General features: G+C 42.1%; 2 protein-coding genes and 1 long non-coding RNA gene across 3 annotated transcripts in view; 2 read left to right on the top strand and 1 right to left on the bottom strand.

Annotated features, from left to right (window-relative positions):
• The window catches only part of LOC107226948, a 110,486-nt gene that overhangs the window by 46,824 nt on the left and 51,087 nt on the right, over positions 1-12,575 (bottom strand). The gene's annotated exons all lie outside the window — the stretch shown is intronic.
• LOC107226920 (tyrosine-protein kinase transmembrane receptor Ror) overlaps positions 1-12,575 on the top strand; it is a 126,349-nt gene that overhangs the window by 68,024 nt on the left and 45,750 nt on the right. The gene's annotated exons all lie outside the window — the stretch shown is intronic.
• LOC107226926 lies at positions 323-840 on the top strand. Its single transcript, XR_001525711.2, has 2 exons — positions 323-353; positions 432-840. It is a non-coding gene; the product is annotated as an uncharacterized LOC107226926 (long non-coding RNA).

Raw genomic sequence — 12,575 nt, 5'->3', positions numbered from 1 at the left:
ACAATCATTGCAGAGAGATTGAATCCTGTGATAAGGGGAAGCGATTCGAGCTTATAAACGAAGGTCGACGCGTATCGAAGAACCGTGTTCGCGATAATTATTCACAGGCTTCGCTTCGGGATCGATAAAGTGATTACTGTCGGCAAATTTTATTATCATTTCGCGTTTTCTGTCGCAATTTTTACGCGTTCGACACGATCGCGCCGCTTTTATCGCCAACGGTAAAATAATTATTGCCCGTGTCTGAGGACGCGAAGCGTTTCGACGCGGCAAACACGCGGATATATAAACGACAGAAATGCGGGCATAGAGCATAGTTGGAAAATCTTCGTTGACCCGCTAAAATCATCAAAGTAAGTCAAAAGCCTCGCTAAAATCGGCCAACTTCCTCGACGAGTGACAAACGATAAATAATCCTTGTACTTTCGCAGCATGAATTCGATCAAGCTGTTGCTGATTCTGACCGTTGGAGTCTTTGGCGCGATCATTGCCGTCGCTGATCCCTCACCTGGCAGTGGAAAATATTACTACGGTTACTAATAGTTACCGATCGAAAACTAATTGTCAGCCGTGTCTCATTTCAACGCGACGCATACGTATGCAGACTTACATATATACACATAAATGAATCTTCACACCTTCGACCGAGTTACGCGCAAGTTTTACCTGCGATCCGCGTTCCAGTATCCTGTTCAAATACAGCTTGAATTCAAACACCGAAACTGAAGATGTGAAAAAACATGTCTAATTTGTAACAACGATAATAACAATAGTAACAACAATATGTATTCCACCCTGCAACACGTTGCGTTGAAAATAAAATAGCGCGTATGTGAAAAATTGTTCCTTCGTTTTTTCCCCTCAAAACTCCCAATCGAAAATATCTTAATTCGGCGCTTGGACTTGGAAATTTCCCGTAGAACCTCGTTGTCGTCAACTCTTTGGCACCCGGGTTCAGTCTATATTCCTCAATCTCTCTCTCTCCCACGCGCCGTCTTTGTTTTCCGTATTTCGTTGTCGCGCGGCTGTCCGAAATGCAGATGAAACAGTGAGGAAGATAATGATAATCACAATGATAATGATAATGATAATTACGATAACACGACAGTTTGCGCTCGACATGAGGTTCCGTGCAATAACGTAATGGCGTTGCGGTCCTCAACAGAATGAGGAGGGTAAACGCGAGTCACGTGACACCCTCCGAATGTACGTTATATACCCGATTCCTGCACCGACATATTACGTACAAGGTAAACCTCCCAAAAGCGTGGTCACGTGTGCGTGTGATATGCACACACATATCTATATATACATTTCCACGTATTATGTCAGAGAATAGAAAGAGAAAGAGAGAGAGAGAGAAAAAGAGAGTGAGAGAGAGAGAGGGGTGAAACTCCATTTAGCGACGCGTGACGAATCCGAAACCGAGGAGAGTAACCGCGTGCAAATTCCCCATCCGTATTATACTGCACAGTGTGTATCACTTGTTACCTACATTTACATGCCACGCGTGGGTTTCATGGGTTCTCGAAGGGCGGGGTGGGGGTGTGGGGGTTGTCGACTAGTCCATTAACAGATTAACGATTCCCGTAATCACAATTATCTCTGCAACGGACTAATACCCTTTCCCACCATTTCGTGATCCCCGACACCGTAATAATAGCTATGGGTTAATTTCATCGTTATACGGTTTATATTAATAATAGTAATAATTTATGGAAACGGAACGGAATTGAATTGTATAATATATAATATGTATTTTATAGATTGAATTAATTTCAAATCGAAGAGGTAGGAAATCGTAATGTCACGGAATTTTTTCCAAGTTCAAATATGTTGTTTTTGTACGAAAAAAAAGTGACCCGTAATCATTTGTTGTCGAAGAAAAAATCTGCTACGAATTTATGGCCATTCGAACGTTTAATCGCGCGCTACTGAAGTTCTTGAAAAATATATAGCCTCAACTTCGTAGCAGATTTTTTTGTCGAAAACAAAAAATTAAGGTTCACTTTTTTTCGTTCAAAAACAACAAAATTCAATTTGGAAAAACTCCATAACATTGCGTATACCTGTCTGCTCGATTTCAAATTTGAAATGGACTCGGTCTACATCGTATACTGTATGTAAATTCCGTGCTAAAGCATCGTGGAAAAAAAATTTCATAACCAGTGATGCAATATTTGAATCTATGTGTTATTCAGTAAAATCCATTGTTCTGTTATATTGAATTAATTTGATCGTCCGATAAAAGGAATTTCACGTTATTTCTTTCTCACTTATATTTTGTAGTACGACGATTAATGAAAATTAAAAATATCAACCGCGGAAAGATTGATACGACGATTAATTTTTCTCGTCAAGAATACTTCTTCCCTTCACCCGCATGGAATAAAAATTCAACCTCCAGCTGAAAAAACACGAAAGAATGAAGGACGGGGGGGGGGGGGGGGGGGACAATACACACAATGTGCGTCATGCACATGTCGTACGCGTTACGTTGGGTTAGTTTGGTCGGTAAGAAAGTTCCCTACGCAACGCAATACAATTTACGTTTGTGGCTTTATTAGCCCTTTCCTCTTTCATTTCTTTTTTTTTTTTTTTTTATTTTTTATTTTTTTTTTCTTCTTATATTTTCTTTCCGCCACGGAATCGTCGTGGTTGAATCGAATCTCTTCCACATTAACGATCATACTCACATCGATCTCGGTAATCTCTGACAAATCGAAAATCGTGCAACAGTATCAAATTGCGGTGTATCAAATTAATAAGCCAGGTATGACGTTGTTTGAATATCGCATGGCGAAAAAATGGTGAAAAAAATTTACCGCCCTGCGCCGTTTCACAGCGTTACAAATAACGCAACCCTGTGATATCAAAACACCCCGTAGTTTCCCATGGTAAAAGTATCCCACTACCCCCTATATCGCCCCAGTTTCGGGGGAAGCGGGCTTCGCATATCCCTGGTACCCTGGGGACAGATCCACGTCCCGAGGGAATCTTATCCACCCCCGGTTCACCGGCCCTCCATATACTCGTCGATTTCTGGATTAGAGGAATAGCGGGGATGGTGGCCCTGCATCAGGCTCAGGCAACACACGCACCTCGACGGACCCCGAGTCGCGATAAGAAAAGTTTAAAAAAAAAAAAATGTCGCATTATTTTATAACTTCCTATTTTTTGTGTAAGAAAATTGAAATTATTGAATGAATTTCACTATAAAAAGAAAAAACAAATAATTAAGAAAAATCGTTGATACACAGAGCGCAGCGACGGTGCAACATTATGTTAAAGAGACCACCTGATTACTTTTCGAAAGCCTAGTTTATAGTACATGACCGGTAAGGCGTCGGAACAAGTCCGGCACACCCTCTTTTCTTCTGTGCCCTTTCCACACCACTGCGGTATAATGAACAAGTTGTTTATTGAATTAACTCCAACTGGAGTTGGATGAACAAGCACTCTGGGTTTCCTAGTTTGTTAGGTCTGAAACTTTTCTTCCGATTCCTTGTTGCTTTTCCTGTGAGTGCCATTCTGGGATCAAAGAATGCACAGGAAAGTGTCGGAATACCTGAGCATCGGGAACAACGATCGTAACTGATCGAATTCATCCAAAACTACGAACGATAATTGTTATTCAGACGTGATAAAAGTCAATTAATCATGCTTTAGACTAATCATCGTATTCCTAAGAGGTCACAAAGCTTTGGAGTTCATCAACTGTACAACATTACACACCATTGGTACCCATCACCACTTTATGAAACAAGTCCTTCAAGTAATTTGTACGAACATGTCCCGACACGTTTCATCATCTGGTAAAAGATGATAAATTTCGGACTTTTGACCGAGTCATCAAATTTATCGATGACAATCCGGCAGCTGGCAGATAAATAATTTTTATCAACTCCACTTCTCATGCCTCTGTTCACTATATTCTTCCTCGTAATAAACTGCAACGATCTCTTATCTCCCACGCCGGCCAAGTGTCGTTCACCCTCCGGTTCACCGGGTTGTCGTGAATTCTCGTACGCCTAGGGCGGTGGAACAGCATCTCCAGGGTGTCATTAACACACTGGCATCGATTCGCTAAAGTCCCCCTTCTCAATTGAGTCTGTGCATCCTCGCATAGTTTGGTCAACGCGTGACGTCATCCGTATAACAGCCTCCCTCCCTCCCTCCCTCCCTCTCTCTCTCTCTCTCTTTGACTGCACGAGAAAGACGTAGAGAGCATTCTTCCTTCTCTCTTTTTTTTTCATCTACTTCTTCTTTTCTCCCCCATATGAATCGCTAAAATTATCTGAGGGTCCGCACGACGTCCTCGTCGTTCCCAATAAAACACGTCAACGGTATTGTACGACGAGGCTCTAGACTTGTCATGTGTGCCACACCCCCACCACCCCCGTTGAAATATTACACCAGTGAACCCCGAAGATTATACATATATGGTTATGGGGGCAAAAAAACGTGTACACTTTCGGCAGCAAACTCCGAGTCTCGTTATAGTGCTGCATAATTTTTTCTTTCTCTTTCGCCCAATTCGCCAACAATATAAACCTTAACAAAAATGATCAAGATAGAAGTGGACCACGTGATCGATTGAACCGATACGTACGTATAGTTAATAATACGCCTAATTATTCCGTGAGGATTGTCAAACTTTTTAGACACTTGAATCTACCGTAATTCGAGCAATTATAATCCAATTGAAGGTATAAGAATACCGATGAAACCGAGGCATTAAGCTTCGAAATTCAGTCTCTGGTATGGAAATAGAGAGCGAGCTTCTTTCGAGGGCTGATAAGTTCGCGTCTCAAGAGCCGCGACGAGTGTATAGTTATACAACCTGTACCGGAGCCGCAAGAAACAATCCTCAATTAGCGGGTGCGGAGGTTTCCTTACAAACGGCTAACTCCTCTTCCTCCTCATCCTCACCCTCATCCTCATCCTCGTCCTCATCCTTGGCTTCCCTTTCCAGACGGTCGACTGCAGACACCAGAGCGACGTCGGGGGAGTTTCAGAACCCCCGAGTGAAAATCGGCGAACCGCGTTCACCCCACGCCTGTCACTCCGAGGGCAAAATACCCTCATCCCATTCCCCATGGAAGCCTCGATAGAAGAGACGACGATATTCGGAGGGCCGGATGGCGGTGAGTGTCCTTTGTATCCTTCCCCGAGAATTACTGCGCAGCTTATACATATGGATGGGCATGTTCGACGCTAATTTTCCACGATTGGGTGATTCAACCCCAGATTTCCGACGTCTCGTTCTCTCTAATTGGCGCGTGTAAGTGTGTCGGTAAATAATTCGGAGGAAATCAGGTAGAAGCTTAGAGGCTGCAAAATTATAAACTTTTTATTGTTGATAGGTCGTTTTACCATTCGGGAATGCGGAAAAATATCAAAATACATTACAAACCCAAGTCAACGGCGAGTTTGTCATTATAAATTAAAATGTTTTATCGACCTCATCCAATTGATGAATTTAAGTTCTCGATGTCGCGGAACCAATGCAAGCGATCAAAAATACTTTGCGCGTTGCGGCATTTTGAGAAGAAGATCAAGAAGATTCCTCGGAAGATCAAATACTTGATGAAGCACATCAGGACAGTGTTCCACCTTGACTTTCTAATGATTCCATTTCTGTCCAGACGTATTACATCTAGTATCTGATCTTCTGAGGAATCTTGTTGATCTTCTTATTCTCAAAATGCGGAAACACGTAAAGTATTTTTGACTGTTTTCATTGGTTCTATGACACCGATAACTTCACCCATTGCCATTTTAAACTGTACGAAGATCCCTACCAGCGGTACTCGAGTTGAGAGACCGAATATACGCTTTCCGAAGGCTTTGTCGAGATGTCCGTAGAGGTAACGTACAGCAAAGTGAACGCTTCACACGGTATCTCATCTTGCGTAAATGTGTGAGGTATATTGTATATTGGTTTCGCGTGTTATCTTCCGGTCCGTATGGTCGGTTGGATACAGTTGTGCTACCGCACATATCGAGGACGACCATGATCACGTGGAATCCTATCATCGACGGAAAAGTAGGGAGAAGAATATGCTATCATCGATAGAGGAGGAGACAGACGTACAAGCAGGATCGGAAGTAGGAAGGAAGGAAGGAAGGAAGTCTTAGACATCGAGGGTCTCGGTTACGCGGCAGGAGGAGTTTATATCACCCTGGATTCTGCACACCGAGTATGCTCGAGGGTGCCTCGAGCTTCTTACCCTTATTGAAATAAACCCAAAGGAATTTTCGAGGAGAGCCTCAGGAATGGTATAAAAAGAAAGGGAATTCAAGCTCAAAAAATAATTGAGTAAGTATAATAAATATTAGGAAAATTTATATAACGTTTCTTCTATGTTTGTCAGGAATTCTTATGATTTTGAAACAAAGCCTCGTCTATTTTCTCTAAGTCGGCTATTTCTTCCCCTTTTGGTACCTTCATTTCGTTGAAAAAGAGATATGAAAATACGTTCATCGTACGGTATGGAATTTTTTTTCTTTTTATTTTTCAGTAACGTAGGTAGTGAGGAATGCAGGATCGAATGATGAGGATATAAGAAAGAAGCCCTGCAGAATCTTCAACATCGTCTATGGAGCGAGCGATATAAAATAGAAAATAGAAAATAGCATCGGTATTTTCAGGACACGGTGCAGAGTGCCGATCCCTTTTTTCCCTCACTTTCTCTCTTCCTTTGACGGGTATAATATAAGGTTATACGTTTTGTAATATATATTACGCGATGTCCGTCGACTGACATCCCATTGACTCCCTCTCTGTCTTCCAGACACCGTTCTTCAAAGAAAATCGAAAAAATGAAGAAAAATTCTCTCAACTAGAAAACGAATAAAAAAGACCGGCAGCACCTTTTTTCCCCTTCCCTTCACAGACTCGATTTGTCTACATTTACTTTCGACATAAAAAACCGGTGGATGAACAGACCTTTGACCCCGTCCTCGGATTACCACGTGTGAAATACGTCACAGGATCTATCGATGTTTTTGAAGAACGATGGCCAAAGGCCTTACCGTTACAAATGGATATTGCAATAAAATAAAAGAAATAAAAAAATAAGGCTCAGACAAGGAACGCAAGAACGTAAAAAAAAGTTTGCAGAACTTGTATTATACTTTATACGCGTACACGAGAAAAGGTAGGGGAAAAAAAAAACGAACCAAAAAAATTACACAAGGTAACCCAACGTACTGCAAGTGTTGCAGCTTTAAACCGAACTTCCTTCTACGTCCCTACTCTTTTTCTCTTCCTAGCTGTTTCTTTTCTTTACCTTTTCTTTTCTCATTCCGTTTTAACCGTACCGCAAAATCTGCAACCACTATATTTCATACTCGAGACTAAATCTCGGCAGCGTTGTTGAAGAACGCGCAGCCACGCCATATTCTCGGAGAAGTTTTCCAAGTAGTTATGATTCATGCATCCTTCTCTCTCTCTCTCTCTTTGTCTCTGTCTCTGTCTCTCTTTCTCTTTCTCTTTCTCCTCATCGAGTTTCCGGAAAGAAACACGACGCAACTGTTGCAGGTAGTAGGATCGTTAGTTATACATGTAGACGGAAAACAAGCTTGGTAAAATAAAATAATAATAATGATGACACTAATAATAATAATAATAATAATAACAACAACAATGACAGACACAATTATGGCTTAATGCTGCGGCACCGCCACCAGAAAACAATTTATTACCCATGTTATAAGAAGCTCGGAGTTATGCTCTGACGGGCGTCGTCATTCCTTTGTACAAGTTCGATTGTTAACTCCTAGTACCAGTCCCATTGTGAGATAACGAGCGACAAGGATTTTTCCAATTGCATGAATTTTAAAATTCATACAATGGTTCGTCCCTTTTTGTTACAGGTAAGCCGTAAATATTCAAGAAACATCTTCACCCGCAGGGATTCGTACCGCTCTGAAAGATGGCCTATCGATTTGAAAAGAACCAGGATCAATTTATCGACTGAATAAAACTGGTATTACTGAAAATCTTATCAATCTTGTCCCTTGGTAATGATCGTGGTCCTTTCAAGCATCGGGAGTAGTCGTGAAGCAGAACTACTATAATTTATCGAAGGGGGTTGAAGAAGGATGCGGAGCGTGGTAAGCCGGCTATACGCACACCTACTATTAACAGAAATGCCGAAATGTATAAGATAGGAGGAAAGAGCAGCCGGGACAGAGGTCTAAAAATAAGAATCCACGGTCTGACTGATCCTTATTCAGAGCAGCATGACACAGCGAAGGTTATTTTCCTGTCACGAAATACTTTGCTTTTCACTTGACTAGAGCCGCGTGATGGTTGGAACCGAAACGTCGTCGACAGAGAATAAAGAGTACGCGGGTATAATAAGGAACCGCCATGCGCATTGCAGTCGACGACGACGTGGGTCTTCAACCGAAAGAATGTCTAGTAGTCGTCACAGTGGAAAGACGACTCAAAGGAAGAAAGAGGTGGAAAAGATGGAAGGAGGCGCGAGTGCACAATGTAGATAAACAAAAAGCCTGAGCAACGGGTTATTACGTGACTTCGTGTTGTTCTCACGTTTAGTACCTAGCACCTAACAGCGAGGGTGCCAAACCAGCAACGACGACGACATTTAAGTCTGAGATATAACCCTGTCTGTCTGTTTGTTTACCTCGCTTATAGCTAAGTCTTCGTCTTCCATGTTTTTCGGGAATAATTTGTTTGTCGCTCAGATACTTCAGAAGTAGTAATACTAGGCCGGTTCTGGATACAGATTTTTACTACCGACACACTCACCCAGTCTCAAACCCTTGTTCGCGATGACGTCACCGCGTTCAACCCCTGCTGTACCGACCCGAAAGACAAAATCGCGGAGGAGGGTTTGAGTCTGGGTAAGATGTCGGTAAGTGTATCGGTAGTAGGAATTTTATAAAGTGAAATTGCTGAACGTATGCAAACTGGCGATGTTCGCAAAACCAGGATTTCAGATTCAAGTCAAAACAATAATTCGTCCAGGACTCTCTCGGTTTTGGTTTCCATGATGTTCTACGATTACACCGCCTACCTTGCATCAAAAAGCGAAAGCCTTATTCAACCTCCTGTTATCGCTTCTTCAACATTGTTTTTCTTTCCCCAAGCGTATCGTAAAAACGACCAAACTTTTCTAGCATTACAAGAGGAGGTTAAACAGGAAAAAACGAAGTATCAAAAGAAAGATAATAGGATACGAAGTGATGACGAATAATCGATTGATGAGTAGCCATAAAGCGCAGATATATGTAGAACGAGTATCCTTTACGGCCCGAGTTTCCTTTATTACTATATTAGCATCGTTAATCCCGCAATCTGAAAGGGGACGAGAATGGGGAATAGACTGTATATACGACCATACAGAGAAGACTGCAAAAGATGAGAAGGAATCAGGAGGGGATTGTGGCTCCATTAGTTGCGGAGAGTAGGAAAAAACCTAAACCCTAGTTATTCCCCAGGTCTCGGTTTGATTTTTCAAACCAACCCATCAATATACGTACTTTCACAACATTGGTCAGGATGAGTAATTTTTTTTCACTCTGACAATCAGCTTGATGTTCCTACGATTAGTCATCACCGTAGAATGATTTAAGATTAATTTAGGATAAGCATGGTAAAGAAAAGTACCTAAAGTGTTCATCAACCTTGTCAATCGGATTTCAAAGCTTCTAAATTCAATCAGTGGTCCGAATTTTTTTTGACCCTCTCACTTTAGGAGTGAATAAATTAATCTAATAACACGAAGCATCGCTTATTTCACGACAATCTCAACCCGCATCTTCACTGTGACAAAACACGTGATATTGACGACGAGTAACCGAATGAAAGTTTCTTTTGACTCCGTTAACTGCACGATCGGGGAGACTAAAGGGACACATCTGTCGGTGCAGCATGGAGTCAGTGCCAAAACCAGACCCAACTGCAGATACTCTAGTCTCCCGACGCCCTTTAGCTCGACGTTGCAGGATGCCGAAGTCCACAGATGTGGCGAATGAACAGAGAAAGAGAAGAATCAACGGGGGGCCCTCATTCACTCGAGTCCAGAACGGATACAGTTTGGATTTTAGGCGCGACCCGATGATGGGCACGAACGTGGAGAGAGGAGGCACTTCGGTGACCGGCGACGCGTGGCGTCAGGACGAAATGAAATGAAAGGGGGTTAGAGTTCGTAACGAAACGGTAAAGTAAAGAAAGGAGAAAATCGAATTGGAAAGAAAAAAAGAGCATACCGGCCGGCGTTCGGGGTGCGTTTGACACCGGGCTGAACAAACAATTGAATCAGGTCTGCTGCCCTTGCATGTTCGGACTCTTCGATCCACTCTCACGTATATCGGGCGTATGTATTTACTTTGAACCCAAATCATTCTCAAAGAAATCTCAGAGATTCGGGCAAGAGTTTTGGAAATTTCATAACCTCTGCCGTCACGTGGCACAAAGTACTTTACGTGTCGATTTGACAGGTCTAATTGATTCGTAAAAGTGCAAAGTCTTAATCCATTCATCGGTGCCTTGGGAAGAATGTTACAAGGGTACAGAGGGATTGAGTAGAATGATGGGGATATAAACCATTACCAACGACTGCGACCTAAGGCACCGCATGCGTGGAATATACCAGCAGCGATAATGATTCTAAATCGAAATTTACTACCGTATAAACGATTTGTCGCGTGCTTGAAGGCGTCGAGTATGCTTGTAGACAGGAAAAGTTGAATTCCGTGTTAAGGTCCAATAATATATATAATCTCGTGGCCAGAACACGAAAAGTGTGAAAGTCGACACGTTATTCTAGTCGTTAAAAAACCCCTCCAAACTCGATATGACTTAAGCCCTGACCGAATGTGTTCCTCCTAGGAGGCAACACCCGCCCGGTGTTTTAACCCCGGTAATAAATTCATTGATATACCGACATGGCGGGTCGATTAATCAGTGAAATGGTGAAAAGACTCAACGTGTGTTCGGCGCGTGGGACTCGCCGCGGCGCAGAAGTGGCATCATCGGCATCCTCGTCATCGCCATCGTCGTAACGATCTATCGAGGCACGCAATCTAAAAACCCTAACTTATCCAGCCACTTGAACTTGTCAGGACCCAACGAGTACCACTAGAGATAGCTCGCGGGCTTTTTCTCCCCCTCTTCATCCTCGCGCGAGTCAGCTCGAAGCAAAGCAAAGCCAAAAGAAGAAGAAGAAGAAGAAGAAGCGTGGTGTGGTGGACAAGCGTGTTGAGCTGGACGCTTGGGACGCCGCATGGAAGCGTAATAAAAACCATCATAATTTCAATATCAAAGCACTAAGTGCCGCGTGATGTTAACGACAAGCTTATTATTATTCCTCGTTCACCCTGCATGAGGCCGTCCTCGTCGTCGTCTCCGTCACGGTTCCGTCATCGTTTATCCCTTCGAACCTCGCCTATACGTACAGATACTTGAGTTAGTTAGGTTCGGATACCTGCTCGCTTCTTCCCCGACCCCCATCCGAAGCACCATCCACCAGTTTGTCAAATTATACCAGTGAGTTTCACGGATTTTCAAAAGATTTCATCGTACTTAGAAATAATGCAACAACGTGGAAGTCTGAATCAGAGAATTTGCAATGACGTATAAGGGGAAAGAGGATACAACTGAGACGGTCCAAGATCATACATATTTTCGAATTTTTTTTTAAAGAAAATGAAAACACTTTAAGCAATTTGAATTTCAGGGCTTCATTATTTATAGTTTCAAGAACATTTTCGAATTTTTTCATACAGTCAATAACAAAATGGCGGCATGCCGCATGTAAATAACGAACGGCCATGTTTTCAATCCGGTAGCGGAGATTGTTCATCGATTCGAGCTCATGACTAGATTTTTGTACTTCAATCCCAACATTTTTTTATACAATTCTTGTCAACAATTTTTTATTCGTAATCGTATATATGTGAATTTTTTTTTTCCAACATTTCGGCCGCGAACTCGAACCTCAAAAAGATGTTTTTAATCATAAAAGTTTACCCATCTGTGACAAGTTGAACAGTGATGTCAGAAGATCTGCCATCGCAAAAGCCCTCGAATTCGGAGTCGTTAGCTACTTATATGCGGCATGCCGTCATTTTGTTGTTAATTTCAATGAAAAAATTATAAAATCTTTATTGAAACTATGAATAATAAATCCCTTAAACTAAAATTGCTTCAAGTGTTTTCATTGCATTCCAAAAAAAAAAAAAAAAAAGAATACTGTTCGTAAGGACTGAAATCATTTCTGCACCTTCGTCGTTTCAACGTCGTAGACAATTTTTCTCAAAAATCGCTATCACTGCCATCGTCGTTCTAATTTCCTTAACCCTGATGGAAAAAACCAGCCAATTTAGCCCTATTCCACGGAATGAAAAACGTTCGTCAACCTGACCCGTCAAGTCCATTGTGCCCGTGAAAATTGTCTCCCAACGAGGTGTGTAAGGTACATACATAATATGTTATACCACCGGCGAGGCTTTTCTCCTTTCGTACCTTCTCATCTTTCTCTATCCGTCCAACTTTCTCGACTAGCTGACTCGCTTCACTCTCCATTCATTATGATTTA

The sequence above is a fragment of the Neodiprion lecontei genome, chromosome 3 (genome assembly GCF_021901455.1).
Source record: "Neodiprion lecontei isolate iyNeoLeco1 chromosome 3, iyNeoLeco1.1, whole genome shotgun sequence".
NCBI classification, from domain to species: domain Eukaryota; kingdom Metazoa; phylum Arthropoda; class Insecta; order Hymenoptera; family Diprionidae; genus Neodiprion; species Neodiprion lecontei.
The sequence above is the reverse complement of the archived record's forward strand: the minus strand, read 5'-3'. Positions and strand labels throughout refer to the sequence as shown.